The sequence below is a fragment of the Sciurus carolinensis genome (genome assembly GCF_902686445.1).
Source record: "Sciurus carolinensis chromosome 14 unlocalized genomic scaffold, mSciCar1.2 SUPER_6_x, whole genome shotgun sequence".
Classification (NCBI taxonomy): Eukaryota; Metazoa; Chordata; class Mammalia; order Rodentia; family Sciuridae; genus Sciurus; species Sciurus carolinensis.
The window spans coordinates 847,312-865,674 of record NW_025920104.1 but is presented as its reverse complement, the minus strand read 5'-3'; the positions used below and the strand labels follow the sequence as shown (position 1 = coordinate 865,674).

At 41.4% G+C, this 18,363-nt stretch overlaps 2 pseudogenes; one reads left to right on the top strand and one right to left on the bottom strand.

The window, feature by feature from the left end:
- Positions 1-662: 662 nt before the first annotated feature.
- Positions 663-3,414, bottom strand: LOC124973139 (zinc finger protein 212-like; annotated as a pseudogene).
- On the top strand, positions 3,413-4,215 carry LOC124973125 (tetraspanin-17-like; annotated as a pseudogene).
- Positions 4,216-18,363: the final 14,148 nt, after the last annotated feature.

Sequence of the window (18,363 nt, the reverse complement as noted above, 5' to 3'; positions counted from 1 at the left end):
CCAGTGTCTGGCCTCAGTGTGGTCAAGTTAAAATGGCCCATAAACTATTTCCTCTTAGAGGTAGGCCCAGTCCCCATGTTGGGAAAAAATTGTACAACTCTGGAAATTAAAAAAAAAAATGTCAGACTATATATAGTTCTTAAATCAACTAGAATCTAACTCCAAAAAAGATCTTCAGAGCAGGGTTCATGTAAATTATCCCTTCTACTTGTTATTAACAAAGAGACTACAAAAAAAGAGGAAGTGAAGTGTTACTCTTCCCCAAACTCCTCCAGTACCTGCTTGCCTGGAGTCCAATTTAACCCATGGGAAGATGTGCACTGCTGGGACTGGCCCTGGAACCAGCCACCAATCCCTGTGGGGTCACAATGCCAACCCCAGCCCCAAAGTATCAGATGGATGGGAAAACCAGATTTAACTGGGACAAAGAAAGAACACACCCAATGTCAGGCTTAACATGGCTAAGATAGGCCAGGCCCTAAGATTCCTCTTCCACGTGATTTTCAGGAAAGCCTTGGGGCTTGGCCTGACACTTGGACAAGGGAAGGCAATTCAGAAGCAATGGCCCTCAGGAACAAGTTAGTCCCTGGCTGCACACAGTGTCTTTTCTGGGGGGACCAATGTCAACCCCCTCTGCCCCCAGACAGCGAGTGTTGGCACCCTTAAAGAAGGCCATTGGGCCTTCCAGGGTCCAGGGTCTGTCCACCCTGCTCCTGCTGGTGGATCTTCTGGTGCTGCAGGTGGTGTGCTTCTGGACAAAACTCTTCTCACACTCGAGGCACTTGTAGGGCCGCTCGCCAGTGTGGATGCACTGGTGCCACACTAGGTCAGACAGGTGGCTGAAGCTCTTACCACAGTACCCACAGATGAGCGAACTCAGGCTTTTCCTCCAAGGGATGTGACCAGGCAAGGCAACAAGGCTGTTGGGTGAGAACCTCTCCTGGATGCGTGGACTAGCACTAGGCAACTCCTGAAGGTGGCAGCGCTGGTGAGTGAGGAGGTTTACCTAGCAGTTGAAGCTCCTCTGACACACCTCACACTGATGCAGCTTTGCCTTCTTGGCCGGTGGTTTCAGTCGTGGCCTGGGCCTGAGGCTCTCCTCTGGCTCTATGGTGGGGAAAGACTCCCACGCTCAGTGACTCTGCAGATGTGTGACCAGATGCTGCTTGTAGAGGAAACCAATCTCACACTCAGAACATTCATAGGACTGGAAGTGTCCTTTTTCAGCTTCAGGCCCTGTCCACATTCCTGACCCAGCTGGACCTGCTTGTGGGATTTCTGCTTTGTGGAGCAGCCCAGAATTCTGCCACTGGTCAGGGGGGCTTTACTCTCCTCAGTAGGATACTCAAGATTAGAGTCCCCAGGGCCTGACTCCAAGAGAACAGGTCCAACCTGACCATCCCAGAGCTCAAAATGCTCTGGGCCCAGCAAAGCCTGCTCTTCAGCAGCACCTGAGAATGTACCAGGGAGGCCCGCAGAGCCCCTCCTGCTTGTACAGCAACTCCTGCTTGACCACAGCCCCATCCGCAGGTTGGGCACCACCAGGGCGGGCACCACCAGGGCCTTCCTCCTCCAGGTCACCCAGCATTTCTGTACCCAAGTCCGCTTCTCCCTCTGACTGGCCAAGGACCTTCAGAGAGACCAGCGTCTCATAATTGCTCTCCATGACGTTCCTGTAGAGCGCCTTCTGCCAGTCCTCCAGGTTCTGCTCAGAGAAACACATGCCATCATTCTCAAGTGACCTGGACACCTTGGGGGGTCTCCCCTTCGCTGCGGGGGGTGGGAGGGAGGGGCAGTTGCAGGACCCAGGAGCTCCTGGTGCGCAGCAGGTTCTCCACCTTCTCCAGCCGCTACTGCTGCAGCCGGTACTCCTGCAGCAGGGACCCCAGCACGCCCACTTGCCCTCCAGCTGGTTGCCGAACTCCATGGCGTCTTCTCATAGTTGGCCAACTTCTCAGCTGTCCCGTGCGTCGTCCCTCCAGGCTCTGTAGCCAGGCCGCCTGGGACTCCATCTTCTTCTCCACAGACTGAATAGCAGTTACCACTGTCCCGAGCAAGATCTCTGTGGCCTGAAAATATGAGCTTTTTTCTGTTGCTTGTGAAGGTGTTGAAGTTGTTAAGGATGAAGAGCGCCGTTTTCATCTAAGCCGAGTAGGCGCTGCCTCCGCCGTGTCTCCAGTCGCTGCTCAACAGCAGGGCAGCCTGAGAGTCATGGAGCTGCGCGCCAGTCCGCCAGCGCCCGCCGCTCCGGTAAGCTGCCGTGTTGACGTGAGGGGCACATTTCTTCAATTTTGAAGCAAGAAAAATTGAATTGGACTTTTGTTTTATAAAAGTAATGTCGATTGGTGCTTCCTACATTTTTATCTGTATGTATTAATTTATGCTTCCAAATTATGATTCAATTGTTTTTTTTTCCAAATTAAAGTGCAAGGTTTCCATTAAGAATTTTTCTCTATTCCATCTTTCACAGACTTGATATATGTGGAGTCCTCATTATAATCAGAATTATCTAAAACTTACATTTTAAATTATTATCTTGTACTATGAAAGTCATTATTGAAGCAATCAAAACAATACGTGCAAAATCACACGTTCAAATTCTCCAATCATCTTCCCCATCATTAAAATTTATAGTACATGCTTGTGCATGCATGATGTTATGTTTATGTACAAGTGTGTACTGTGTGTATGTACTTATAAAATAGACTGTAATGAATCACAACATATTTTTATAAAGAAAATGAGGTAAAAAAATAGATAAGATTGGAAATGTGTTCAACTTTGAATTTTAGAAATACCTGACATAACTTGAGATAAAATGCAAAGTTGAATGTTGGCCTTGCCATTGATGCTAATGATGATAATTATTTTGATAATAATTCATTTATTTAATTCATTACAGGGTACCAAGCACTCTTAGGATATTTGACCTATTGTGGATTATCTTGTCTTACAACAGCTCTGCAAGTTGAGCACCAGACTTGTCATTATATCTTTAAACGGGGAGTTTAAGGAATGAAGAGGTGGGGTACTTTTCCTAAAATGGTAAACACAGTGAGTGACACAACCAATTCCTCAGAATAAACTAATCATCACAGCATAGTTGTGATTTATAGTCTTAGGCCACTGACCTACTAACAAAAATTATGGTGTATGGCCTATTCTACCATACCACTGAATGAAATGGTGATCATATATATCATAAAATATATGGGGATCAGCTCTGCAGGCTGGGCATCCAGGGCGCCGGGGGCCGTTCCTGCAGGACAGGCGGGCATGCTGTGTGGTTGCAGCTATGAAGCCGCAGCCGCCAGGCTAGGCCTGGGCAGCTCTAGCCCAGGGCGGCCCGCTGAGGGCCAGGGATGGACCCACTCCTGGCTTCAGTTCCCGGGCCGAAGGGTGGCCACTCACCATGTCCTGCAAGTACCAGCACTTCCAGGAGCCCGAGGTCAGCTGCTGCGGGAAATACTTCCTATTGGGCGTCAACATTGTCTTTTGGGTGCTGGGAGCCCTGTTCCTGGCCATTGGCCTCTGGGTCTGGGTGAGAAGGGTGTTCTCTTCAACATCTTAGCGCTGACACATCTGGGAGGCCTCGACCCAGTATGGCTGTTTGTGGTGGTTGGAGGTGTCATGTCTGTGCTGGGTTTTGCAGGCTGCATTGGGGCCCTCCGGGAGAACACCTTCCTGCTTAAGTTTTTTTCTGTTCCTTGGCTGCATTTTCTTCCTGGATCTGGCAACAGGGATCCTAGTCTTTGTCTTCAAGGACTGGATTTGAGACCAGCTCAACCTCTTCATCAACAGCAATGTCAAGGTCTACCAGGATGACACTGACCTCCAGAACCTCATTGACTTTGCTCAGGAATATTGGTCTTGCTGTGGAGCCCAGGGACCCAATGACTGAAACCTCAATATCTCTTTCAACCACACTGACTTGAACCCAAGCAGTAGCGCTGTGGGGTCCCCTTCTGCTGTATCAGGGACCCTTCCGAGGATGTCCTCAACACTCAGTGTGGCTATGATGTCCAGCTCAAACTGGAACTGGAGCAGCAGGGCTCCATCCACACCAAAGGTTGTGTGGAACAGTTGGAGAAGTGGCTGCAGGACAACCTAATTGTTGTTGCTGGAGTCTTTGTGGGCATTGTCCTCCTCCAGATCTTTGGCATCTGCCTCACCCAGAACCTTGTGAGCGACATCAAGGCAGTGAAAGCTAACTGAATCAAACATGATGATGGCTACAAACTACTCAGATAAAACTTTGAAAATCACTGGCTTGTGCCCACCATCTTGGAGTTTCTATCAGCTGTGAGACCTCAACATAGCTCTCCAGTGAGGGCCCTTGACTCATATCCAACCTCTCTACAAGGTTTCTTTGGCCTGTGTAGTTTATACATTTGAGGCAATTTTTAAAAATTGGTACATTTCACATGAAAGACCAGATTCCCTGCTTCTCTTGAAGAATGACCATTGGGCCACACCAGCTCTTCAGTGGCAACATTACTTGGGACATAAGTTTCCTTGGTCACTGATATTCTCCCTGGCCTATTCTCACTTAAGTGCCCTGCCTGAGCCCCTATAGGCTGGGAGTTGTCTTCCCCTGCCTGTGGATTATTCCCTGAAAATGTCACAAGGTTGCTGTGGCCACGACTCAAGAAAAGCACAGGGATATGAAGAATGAGGATGCTGTACCCCACCCAAAGAGGGTCTGCCTGGAAGGAGTTAGGCCCTGCTGGGGACTGAGGTGGGTGACACAATACCCAGGGAATGGCTGAATGGTAGGATGGCAGTCAAGAAGATTTTGCAAAGGATCAACTGGAAGCCCAAAGCATGACCCCATGAAGTTAAAAGGAACCTGTTTGGGAAGCTGTTGATGGTTAGTTCCTGGACTTGGAATCATGTTTGAAAATCTTCCCTGGGGCCTGCAAAGCTATCTGCTGGCCACCAAAGGGTGAACCAGCACAGCATTCCATGGGTCTGGCTTCCTCCTGCAACCTCACTCACCCCAGTGAAGTCAGGTGCCTATCCTGCTTATTAGTGCTTCCAGGCTTGCAGAATTTGAAAACTTCTAATGGAGCAAACTAGCTCAGACTTGGGAAGTCTGCCTCTTATCAACTACATGTGTGTGGAATGACTCTGCCCCACCCTTCCCTAGGCCATAGATGAAGAGGGGGAGGTGGTGAACTAGTACAGAGGTCTGGTAGGTTATACAAATGAATGAAGATGGTTTTAGAGTCATGATGCCTACTTCAGTTTGACTTGACCACCTGAAGACCAGACACAGAGATGTTGTACCTTGAGATGAGAAATGTTTGTGCAATCCAGTTGAAAGTGGCAACTTGCTTTGGAGAACAGGATGTCCTGGAGGCTGTGACAAAACACAGGTCTTCATCAGAAGGTGGTAGCTGCTATTCAGTTGTAGCTGGCTGTTGTGATAGAGGAATGCAGGTCTGACATCAGAATTACAGAGAAGCCACAAACAGATTTCGATGTGAGATAGTCCAGATTTTTAAGTTGTTGGCAACTAGTTAAAAATTAACTCTATAAGCCAAACAAACATCATAGGACCCAGCTTTAGCCCCTATGCCACCATAGATCCCTTGGGGACAGTCCTCACTGGGACCCTGGCTGCTTAGCCATTCAGGTATGCTGGGAGCTGCTGTCACATGGCAGGATGTGAGGCACACACCCAGAACCCTTGTTCACGGTACAAGCTGGGCAGGGTCCTAGGGTTCCTGACAGGCATTGACTGTGGGTGGTTTGTTCATGCTATAAACATGAACAAAAAAATACAAAAAAAAATACAAAAAAATGAAGGGTTATAACATACTAAAAGGTTAAGTGATATGTAGTATTAAAATGAAAAGAACATTTAATTAGAAAATACAATTCACATATTCACCTTATGGTTTTCAATTCAATTTTTAAACTGCAAGTAATATATCTGTTTTACTTGGGTAATTCTGTTTTTCACTCACTCTTTGCAGAAGAAGAGCTTCTAAATGAAAATAAAATAGTTTTTGAAGACAATATGATTAAAATAGCTAGTGAAATGAGTCATTTTAAATAACTTAGTCAGGTGTGATGTTTTCCTTGAGTTAAATACAGCCTTCATTAATGTAAATGTGATATGAAGCCCAGCCCTTTACAACATTTTCATTCTTGGCAGGGAAGATAGAAGTATCGTATTCATTCACTGGGGTTCACAGTAAAGCACCACAGATTGGCTGGCACAAATTCATCTTGTCAAAAAAGTGAAAGTTAGACATCTGCAATCATATTTTTGGTTAGAGACAAAGGTTGGATTTTTCCTAAAGCATCCCTTCCCATCTAGGAGTGAGCTATCTTTCCCTGGTATTTTCCCATGGTCTTCCCTCTGTATGTCTGTATGCTAACTTCTTTGAGGACATGAGTAGTATTTGACTAGAGACCTCCCTAATTACCTCATTTAACTTTGTTTCAAAGGTGAGTGCTGGGGATTGGACCTCGGAAAGCTCTACTACTTAGCTATACCTCCAACCCTTTTTTTTTTTTTGATAAGTTGCCCAGGCTGGCTTCAACTAGAGATCCTTCTGCCTCAGTCTCCTGAGTCACTGCAATTAAAGGCATGTGCCACTGTATCTTGCCACCTTTTTTAACATTGAATACTATGAAACACTCTCTCTTCAAATCCAGTCTAAAGTGAGATACTTAGAACCTTTCAATTCATGAGTCCTGAGGAGACACAATCCAATTCCTAATAGATGATATGGATATTTTTGGAACATTGGCTGTTAATATGGATTCCATGTTGTGTCATTGGAGAAGGAAAGTTTGGACCTTCTAAGGAGCATCTCTTTCCATTAAGCCATAAGCAGAGAAGATTTGAAGTTTATAAGAGACAGAAAAGTATATCATCAAAGAAAACTGCAAGGTACTAAAATCCTGAAGTCTATGTTTTGTTATTTATTGCATTGCTTTCTGTATTTACATAGTGATGTCAAGGTTAGTTGTAAATTAACCATGAATATAGAAAAGTTTTCTGGAGTATGCCAAAATAGAGCACTGTGATCGCCCACCGCCTGTGGGGACAATCACAACACGTACGCTTTTGATCATAGGAACCAAAAGCGTTTATTCCACAAGTCTCAGACTTATATTGAGAACATCAGCCTATCAAAGAGTAGACTACCAGGAAAGTCAGCCTATCAAGGAACAGTCTCCAGGCAGATACCAGGATTGCCTCATGTACAACAGCCAACCAGAGTTACTTCCTAAAACTTGTATATGAGTGCAGCTATATCTGGCAAGCTGCCAGGCACCATCTTAGAGATCAGGCCATGGTGCGGCTCTGGGACCCTCAGAGCCCGCCCCTGAATCTCCCCCTTATTCTTTAAATAAAGAAAAGATGACTTGGGACCATGCCTGTCTTAGGTTGTCCATGGAAAATTACATCCTTACCCGTCATTGGAATTCTGACCTCCAGGCATCAGAACCCTGTCTTAGGTTGGTATGCATTTCCACGGATCTTACCCATCTTTGACTACTGGTCCAGCATGCTTAGCCATACTTGGGGGGATGTGCCTGTCTCAATGGCTGTCAAAGTCTGTACTATAGCCCGTTGATGACTTCGGGCATCTTGGCGAGATCTGATTTGGCTGCGTATAACATAGGCTACCCCTAAGCAGATAATAATCAGAACAGCTACTGTTCCAGCCCACTGTTAACAAAGAGAACATCTCGAATACTGATGCAACTTGAACCCTGGTGGCATTGACTCTGAGTATCAAATGTAGATGACCAATTACCAGTAAGGTAGACAGAGAGATTTTTAGACAACATAACCACAGAGCTAAGGTTATTATAAGCAATAGGGGTGACACACACTGCTCTTAAAGGATAAACACATCCCAGTCCCAAAAGTTCTTGCAAGATATCCACTTGTTCTTGTAGTAAGTCCACTCTTTGATTTACAAGGAGTATGCCTGCTGTTAGATGTTGGTTTAGGGTCTCTTTAGTCTGTAAGGCTGCAGCTGTATTTTCGGCCAAGTGATTGTTGTTGCTGTCTGTATGGTTGTGTCAGTGCTGCTTCTGTGGTTGTGACTGCCGCTGCAGAGACTGCTACTGTGGTGACCACAGCCGCTGTGATACCAACACTGGCAATTCCGCATCTGTAACAGAGACTGGGACTGGTAGGAAGGTAGGAACACACATTAAGACTGCAGATTGGGAACCTAGAAGCATTCCAACATTGAGAGAGATAGCATCCTAAGAGACTAAAAAGAGGTTGTAAGTTAGTTCAAGGGGGGCTACGAGCATCATGGTCATCAGAAGTATGTTGGTCTGAATTACTTGTTGGTAACATTGGCACTGGTTGAGTTAGTCGCTCAGGAACCCAGATAGGCGATGTTTTAGCCTGTGGAAACACACAAACTGAACTGCGACTCCAGTAAAGCACCGGGTCCGGGCCGATCCATTGTCCTGTAAGAACATCCTTCCATTTTACCATCGCTCTATCATGTTGTTTATGATTGCCATGTCTCTCAGTGGCACAGCAATCCTCATTATCCAGAGTTAAAAAATTTAAAATAAAGAGGCAAAGAGAAAGCTTATCTTTAGGAGACCTGAAGGTCTCCCCTATTCCCCCTTTTTGTTTATAAAGAGTATTTTTGAGGGTGAGATGTGCATGTTCAACAATACCTTGTCCTTGTGGGTTATAAGGTATACCTGTGATTAGAGTTATTTCAAATTTAGTGAGAAATTGGTTAAAAGAGGTTGAAGTATAAGCAGGGCCATTGTCCATTTTAAGTTGTTTAGGAAGTCCCCAGGCTGTGAAAGCCTGGAGACAGTGGGAAATGACATCTTTGACATTTTCTCTGCTGTGTAGCGACACAAAGATGATATCTGAACATGTGTCTACAGATACATGTACATATTTAAGGTTACCAAATTCAGGAATGTGAGTAACATCCATTTGCCATAGATGATTAGATAACAGTCCTTTAGGATTAACTCCTATAGAAGGTGGATGATGGAGGACTGTACACTGGCCACAAGATTTAACAATAGCATGTGCATCTTCTTTAGTAATGGGAAACTTCAGTTTCAATGTTGTAGAATTAACATGGAATTGTTGATGATAATTTTTTGCTGCCTCAAACACAGAAAAAATGGAAAAAATGTGGGGATCCTTTGTTGCTATGTCTGCTACATTATTCCCTAGAGCTAAAGGTCCAGGTAAATTGGTATGTGCTCTGATATGTCCAATAAAGAAAGGATTATAATGATCCCAAATCATTTGTTGTAAAGTCCGTAAAGGATGAAAAATAGTAGAGTTTGAGGCAATGAACCCTGCACATTCTAAGTTACTGAGAGCTTGAACTACATATAAACTATCTGAGTAAACACTGAATGGAATATTAGGGAACATTTTAAAAACTTCAAGAACTGTTAAGAGTTCGGTTTGTTGAGCAGAAGAGTTAGGGAAAAGGAATGTTTGGACTTCATCTTGAGAACAAATAGCTCCAGTCCCTGTTTTTGATCCATCAGTGAAAATCACAGGAGCCTTAGGAATAGGTTGTTGTCTGGTAACTATTAGAAATATTACAGAATTATTACTACAAAATTGTATATAAGGATGTTTAGGATAGTGAATATCAAAGTTAGCTTGAGTGGAGCATCTAACAACAGTACAAGAATCCATGAAATTACATAACCAAGAAAGTTGATGCTTATCATAGGGAATAATGATAGTAGCTGGATGAATTCCAAACACTGTGATAGATGATTTAAGTGCCTTTAGGATTACTTGAGCTACTGCTTCAGGGCAGGGTAAGAGAGTTTTATTGGGTGAACAGGCTAGATGGACCCAAAACAAGGGACCATCTTGCCAAAAGACTCCAGTGGGTAGTTTCTTGTTAGGAATAACAATGAATTGTAATGGCTGAGAGAGATCAATACGATCTACTTGGGCCTCATCTAATCTTTTTTGTATAATATTCAAAACCAGACGTGCTTCAGGAGTGAGCTCACTGGGAGATATGGGATGGGGATCCCCTTGTAATATATTAAAAAGAGGAAGTAGTTCTCCTGTGGAAAGCCTCAAATATGGATGAATCCAATTTATATCCCCTAGTAGCTTTTGAAAATGATTTAATGTTTTTAGATGATCTACCCTGATGACAGTTTTTAGTGGCTTTACTACAGCCCTGTTTAATTGGGCTCCTAAGAATTCTTGGGTAGTACCAACTTGAACTTTTCAGGGGTTATAATGAGTCCCCATAATTTGAGTTGTTCTATTAATTCAGAATAAATATCCTTTAAAATATCTTCCTCAGAGTGGCATAATAATATATCATCCATATAATGATAGATAATAAGTTTGGAGTATTTTTGTCAAATGGGCTTTAATGCCTGATCAACATAAATTTGACACATAGTGGGGCTATTGGTCATACCTTGTGGCAAAACAACCCATTCATATCGTTGATTAGGTTGTTGATGATTTAGAGATGGGAGAGGGAATGCAAATCTCTCACAATCGCGAGGATCTAATGGAATAGAGAAAAAAGTCTTTTATGTCTATAATTATTGTAGGCCAATCTTTTGGTAAAGCAGTAAGGACTGGAAGCCCTAACTGAGTTGGCCCCATAGACTGCATAGTAGCATTAATAGCTCTTAAGTCATGAAGGAGCCTCCATTTTCCTGATTTCTTTTTTATGACAAAAATAGGGGTATTCCAAGGAGAAGTTGAAGGTCTAATATGATTTGCTTCTAATTGTTGTTGTACCAGTTCTTGGGCCGCTTTAAGTTTTTCTAATGTCAGGGGCGACTGAGAGACCCACACTGGTGCATTGGATTTCCAAGTTATTTTTACATACTTTTTTTCAGTGGCCCCAAAGAAAAACCCAAGCCTTGGCGACCTTGATTGCCCTTAACACTAATTGGCTGGGTATTTCCCTGGCCATAGAGGCCAAGCCCCTTGTCCCATTTATGACCTTGTTTTACCATTAGATTTTGAGCCTCTTGGCTATAATGGCCTTCTGTAGTGAGTACTAAATCAATTTGCATGAGAATATCTCTGCCCAATAAATTAACAGGTAAATGATCTAAGACATAAGGTTGAAATGTTCCCTGTTGGCCCTCATCATTTTTCCATGTCAATACAGAACTACTACTTTGTGGGCTAGTAGCTACACCCAATCCCCTCAGGGTTTGTTCCGCTACTTGTAGAGACCATTCTTTTGGCCAATCTTTTAGGGTCATAATGCTAGTATCAGCTCCTGTATCTAGGAGTCCCAAAAATTCTCTATTTTAAATCTTTATTTTAAGCATTGGCCTATTTTTTAAGTCCATGGTAAGACAGGCAAAATCAACTCCAGAAGATCCCAAACCTGCAGTTCCCCTGGTTGCTGTGGTTGATGGAAAATTATTATGAAGGCTGGGAATAATCAAAAGCTGAGCTATGAGGTCCCCAGGTGATATGCAGATAATTCCTTGAGGAGAATGTGCAAGAACCTTAATTTCTCCTGTAAAATCAAAGTCAATAACTCCAGGGACAACTATAAGTCCCCTGAGTGCACTAGAGCTCCTACCTAATAAAATTCCAACAGTATCAGGAGGTAAGGGACCTTTTAGGTCTGTAGGGATAGGTTAGACTCCCATTTCTGGAGTTAGTATTGCTCTGGCAGTGGCACAGAGGTCCAATCCTGTGTTCACTGTGGTGACTCTCCTTGGCTTGTCAATGGTTGGTGAGTCCTGTGTACCTGTTGAATCACCCCATATACTTTTGAGGGGCCCCGGGGAGTTGGGTCCCAACTCCCGTTTTTTGTCTGTCCATGAGGGGGCAGAGGAACTCCATCTATATCTATCATAGATCTACTTTCAGATGCCCAATGATTACCTTTTCTACATCTAGGACAACGCTGAGGCTTAGGTCTTCTAGGGGGTCAATTAGGGTCCCTCAATTGTGGACAGTCCTTTTTGAAATGTCCAGGTTGTTTACAATAAAAACAAGTTCCTGGAGACCCTCCTATAGAACCTTGTGATCCTTGTGCAATGGCTGCTGCCATAACTTCTCCTTGAATCACAGTCTCATTGATATCTCTACACACTTTGATATATGCACTTAAATACTTATTTTTCCAGGGACGAATGGCATCCATACACCATTTATTAGCCTGTTCATAAGCTAACTGTTTTACCAAGGGCATAGCTTGATCCACATCCCCAAAGATGCGGCCTGCTGCTTGCATCAGCCTCACTACGAAATCAGCATATGGCTCGTTTGATCCCTGAATAACTTTTGACAGTTGACCTTGCAAGTCCCCACTCCCTTGTATACTTTTCCATGCTTTTACAGCGGCTGCAGAAACCTGAATGTACACTGCAGGATTATAGCCAATTTGAGCCTGTTGTCCTGTGAATACTCCCATTCCCATAAGCATCTCTAAATTCCCCTGAGGATTTCCTGTTGCAGCGTTGCGGCATGCAGTATCGTTGGAATGCTCCTACCACGCCATTTTCCAAACCAGATATTGCCCCCCTGACAACGTGGCTCATGCCACGTTACCCCAATCATCAGGAGTAAGATTCATTCCCCCTATGGATTCTACAAGTGATAAAGTAAAGGCTGCTTGGGGGCCATAGGTTATGACAGCCTCTTTTAATTGTTTTACTAATTTAAAATCTAAAGGTTGATGATATCTCTGATTATTTTGATCCTCAAACACTGGGAATACTGTTGCATCTTGTTGTAGGAAGTCCCATCCTGTTGAATTAGAATTAGGATGGCTACAATAACATTTTTGTCCCCCTAAATGCTCATAATTATATGGTGGGGGAGCAGATGGTGTAAGTCTGTGAGTTTTCCTTTTAACTGCTACATTTGATTTAGTAGATCCTGTAATAGTAAGATTTTTTGTTCTGCATAGTAAATCCTCCTCTTCATCTGAACTATCCTCACACCCAGTTTCATTTTCCTTGTCTGTCTCTGATCTTATTGACGCCCTTTCTGATGCTTTAGACCTTTCCTCTTTTATTTCCTCCAAAACCTCTTCCCCTTGTTTTATTTCCTCTCTGGATTTGGTATTAGGAGTATCTAAACACCCTCTAACATCCATATGGCCATGGTTCCCAGGGGTAATGGTTTTACTCTCTCTGTCGCTCTCAAATCCTCCCCTAGAAGCTCCCATTGAGGGATATTCAGTAATCCCTTGTCCAAGAACCATGGCACAATATCTTCCACTGTGCGTAAAAAGTTTAGGGCTGTTTTAGTTTCAAGAGAAATTCCATTGGCCTGGAGCAAATCCTTTAAGGGACCTTCCATGTGCATTCGTGACATTTCAGTGTCCATATTTCTCTATTAAACTAACAATGCAAAGCACTTTAACTAGCAAAACAAAAGTGAAAGCACTTACAAACACTCAATCTCCGTCCCTTATCCTGCGAACTTTAACTCGTCGCTTATCCCGCAAACTTTAACTCGTCGCTTTTCCCGAAAACTTTAACTCGTCACTTTTCCCGTGAACTTTAACTTGTCGCTTATCCTGCGAACTTGAACCTGGCCAGACTGTACTTTACTTTCCCTGTATTTACCCAATCAGTTCCTTCTTTGTAACTCGAGTTCCCGGGTTTCGGCACCACTTATGATCGCCCACCACCCACGGGGACAATCACAACATGTACGCTCTTGATCACAGGAACCAAAAGCGTTTATTCCACAAGTCTCAGACTTATATTGAGAACATCAGCCTATCAGAGAGTAGACTACCAGGAAAGTAAGCCTATCAAGGAGCAGTCTCCAGGCAGATACCAGGATTGCCTCATGTACAACAGCCAACCAGAGTTACTTCCTAAAACTTGTATATGAGTGCAGCTATGTCTGGCAAGCTGCCAGGCACCATCTTAGAGATCAGGCCACAGTGCAGCTGTATCTGGTATTTCAATTCACAAAAACACAATTTATTTGATTTTAGAAAATCCACCCAAAAAATAGATGAGTATTCTAATGATGGAGCTTTTAATGCAACAGTTGGACAGTTGGAGACAGGAAAGAACTTTGCACTTGTTAAAAGTATCTACTACTGGATCTTTTAGTGCTCCAAGGAATTGGATGATCTGTGATACAGGGATTAAATACAGAGATAGAAAGCAAACTTATTTTTGTATAAATTTATGGACAACAACATTTGGGTCCTTAGAGCCAGGGCAAGAATTTATTTTATATTTTACACTTCTTATAGCAGCCTGATTTATTGTATTTTAAATTGTTTTCTCCCTTTTTTTCCATAGCAAATATGTAATAGTGGTTTCCTAGTTGCTCTCTTTTGCTTGTCTATTATAAAGTGTCTCTAAGTTCTCAAGTCATAAATACCACAGGTTACTCTGTATCCTTTATGGAAAGCACTATATTTTCATTTTCTTATCTATTTTCAGTCATTTGTTGAAACTCTATGTCATTTACTGTTTGCAATTTCAACTGTCAACTGTCTATCTTAATGAAATAGTTTTATATTGCCAGTATTATACTTTTAACTTCATATTAATTTATTTGAATGCTGATAACCTATACTATTTATATATTCTGTTGAATTTTTATATTATACTGATTTTTATAATAATTCCCCTGTAGGGTGCCAATAAATCTGTAAACTAGTCATTAAGTGGCATTTATCAAAATCCTTATTCTGAAGAAAATTTCCACATTTTCCTGAAATTTAAGAAAATCTTTAATTAGTGACCTGAATTTGCTATATTCTGAGTTTTAAATTTAAATTGTACAGATCCAAAATCTGACCCAGGAAATTTTATGGAATATGTATATTGAAATGCTTCTTTTCCTTTTGCCTTAGAGGAAAGGAGAAACACACACACACATACACACAAACACACAGATTAATGAATGGTTAGCTCATTTACAGAAGTCAGGGTAAGGGGCAGAACAAAGGAGAAAGATTTATGTTTTCATTTCCTTTTAATTATTAGAATAAAACAAATACAAGGAGTGAGACAACTTAAGAAGCCTAGGTTTAAATGTGTTTGAACAAATGTAAAGTCTTTTAAATTTTCCTTTAATCTGGTTAGAGCATGTTTAATATAGACTATCACTAGAGAGAATAGAAAAGAACATATCTTTAATTTTGAGGCCTCAAGATGCAAATCTAAGAAAGTTGATCACTGATTCTTTTTTTTTATTGTAAACAAATGGGATATATGCTGTTTCTCTGTTTGTACATGGCATAAAGACATACCATTTGTGTAATCATAAATTTACATAGGGTAATGTTGTTTGATTCACTTTGTTATTTTTTCCCTTCTCCCCACCCCTCTCACCACTCTTTTCCCTCTATACAGTCCTTCCTTACTCAATTCTTGCCCCCCTCCCTAACCCTAACTCTAACCCTAACACTAACCCCTCCCACCCTCCAATTATGTGTCATCATCCACTTATTAGTGATATCATTCGTCCTTTGGTTTTGTGAGATTGGCTTATTTCACTTAGCATGATATTCTCCAATTTCATCCATTTGCCTGCAAATGCCATAATTTTATCATTCTTTATGGCTGAGTAATATTCCATTGTGTATATATACCACAGTTCCTTTATCATTTCATCAATTGAAGGACATCTAGGTTGGTTCCACAATCTGGCTATTGTGAACTGAGCAGCTATGAACATTGATGTGGCTGTATCTCTGTAATATGCTGATTTTAAGTCCTTTGGGTATAGACCAAGGAGTGGGATAGCTGGGTCAAATGGTGGTTCCATTCCAAGTTTTCCAATGAGTTTCCACACTGCTTTCCAGAGTGGCTGCACTAATTTGCAACCCCACCAGCAATGTGTGAGTGTACCTTTCTCCCCACATCCTCACCAACACCTGTTGTTGCTTGTATTCTTGATAATCACCATTCTAATTGGGGTGAGATGGAATCTTAGGGTGGTTTTGATTTGCATTTCTCTTATTACTAGACATGTTGAACTTTTTTTCATATGTTTGTTGATTGCTTGTTGATCTTCTTCTGTGAAGTGTCTGTTAATTTCCTTAGCCCATTTGTCAATTGGATTATTTGCATTCTTGTAGTTTTTTGAGTTCTTTATAGATTCTGGAGATTAGTGCTCTATCTGAAGTATGATTGGCAAATATTTTCTCCCACTCTATAGGCTCTTTCTTCACATTGCTGATGGTTTCCTTTGCTGAGAGAAAGCGCTTTAGTTTGAATCTATCCCAGTTATTGATTCTTGCTTTTATTTCTTGTGCTCTGGGAATCCTGTTGAGGAAGTCTGGTCCTAAGCCGACATGTTGAAGATCTGGACCTACTTTTTCTTCTATAAGATGCAAGGTCTCTGGTCTGATTCCAAGATCCTTAATCCATTTTGAGTTTAGTTTCATGCATGGTGAGAGATATGGGTTTAGTTTCATTCTGTTGCATATGGATTTCCAATTCTCCCAGCACCATTTGTTGAAGAGGCTATCTTTTCTCCATAGCATATTTTTGGCCCCTTTGTCTAGTATGAGAAAATTGTATCTATTTGGGTTTGTGTCCATGTCCTCTATTCTGTACCATTGATCCACCTTTCTATTTTGGTACCAATACCATGCTGTTTTTGTTACTATTGCTTTGTAGTACAGTTAAAGATCTGGTATTGCGATACCCCCTGCTTCACTCTTTCTGCCAAGGATTGCTTTAGTTATTCTGGGTTTTTTATTCCTCCAGATGAATTTCATAATTGCTTGCTCTATATTTGTAAGGTACATCATTGGGATTTTGATTGGAATTGCATTGAATCTGTATAGAACATTTGGTAGTATGGCCATTTTGACAATATTAATTCTTCCTATCCAAGATCTTTCCATCTTCTAAGGTTTTCTTTAATTTCTTTCTTTAGTGTTCTGTAGTTCTCGTTGTAGAGGTCTTTCACCTCTTTTGTGAGATTGATTCCCAAGTATTTTATTTTTTTCGATGCTATAGTGTATGGGGTAGTTTTCCTAATTTCTCTTTCTGAAGATTCATCACTTATGTATAAAAATGCCTTAGATTTGTGTGCATTGATCTTATAACCCACTAGTTTACTGAATTCACTTATGAGATCTAAAAGTTTTCTGGTGAAATTTCCTGGTTCCTCTAAGTATATAATTATATCATCAGCAAATAGGGATAGTTTGAGTTCTTCTTTTCCTATTCATATCCCTTTAATTTCTTTGGTCTGTCTAATTGCTCTGGCTAGAGTTTCAAGGATGATATTGAAAAGAAGTGGTGAAAGAGGGCATCCCTGCCTTGTTCCAGTTTTTAGAGGGAATGCTTTCAGTTTTTCACCATTTAGAATGATATTAGCCATGGGCTTAGCATAGATGGCCTTTACAATGTTAAAGAATGTTCCCACTATCCCTATTTTTTCTAGTGTTTTGATAATGAAGGGGTGCTGTATTTTATCAAATGCTTTCTCTGCATCTATTGAAATAATCATGTGATTCTTGCCTTTAAATCTATTGATATGGTGAATTACATTTATTGATTTCCTGATGTTGAACCAACCTTGCATCCCTGGGCTGAAACCCACTTGATCATGGTGCACTATCTTTTTAATATGTTTTTGTATGCAATTTGCTAAAATTTTGTTGAGAATTTTTGCATCGATGTTCATTAAGGATATTGGTCTGAAATTTTCTTTCCTCGATGTGTCTCTGTCTGTTTTCGGTATCAGGGTAATATTGGCTTCATAGAATGAGTTTGGGAGGGTTCCCTCCTCTTCTATTTTATGGAATACTTTGAGAAGTATTGGAATGAGCTCTTCTTTAAAGATTTTGTAGAACTCGACTGAGAACCCATCTGATCCTGGACTTTTCTTTGTTGGTAGGCTTTTGATGACTTCTTCTATTTCATTACTTGAAATTGGTCTATTTAAATTGTGTGTGTCCTCCTCATTCAGTTTAGGCAATTCATATGTGTCTAGAAACCTCTTTATGTCTTTGAAATTTTCTATTTTTTGGATTATAGATTTTCAAAATAACTTCTAATTATGTTTTGTATTTCAGTCGTGTCTGTTGTGATATTTCCTTGTTCATTCTGAATTTTAGTGATTTGGGTTTTCTCTCATCTTCTCTTTGTTGGTGTGGCTAAGGGTTTATCAATTTTGTTTATTTTTTCAAAGAACTAACTATTTATTTTGTCAATTTTTTGTATTATTTCTTTTTTTTTTCAATTTCATTGATTTCAGCTCTGAGTTTAACTATTTTTTGTCTTCTACTACTTTTGGTGTTGATCTGTTCTTTTTTTTCTAGGGCTTTGAGCTGTAGTGTTAGGTTGTGATCACCGATTCTTTATATTTGTTATCCTCTCCAGTTGTTTGAAATGGTTTTGCAAATATGCACATCTGTCAACTTTGTCATT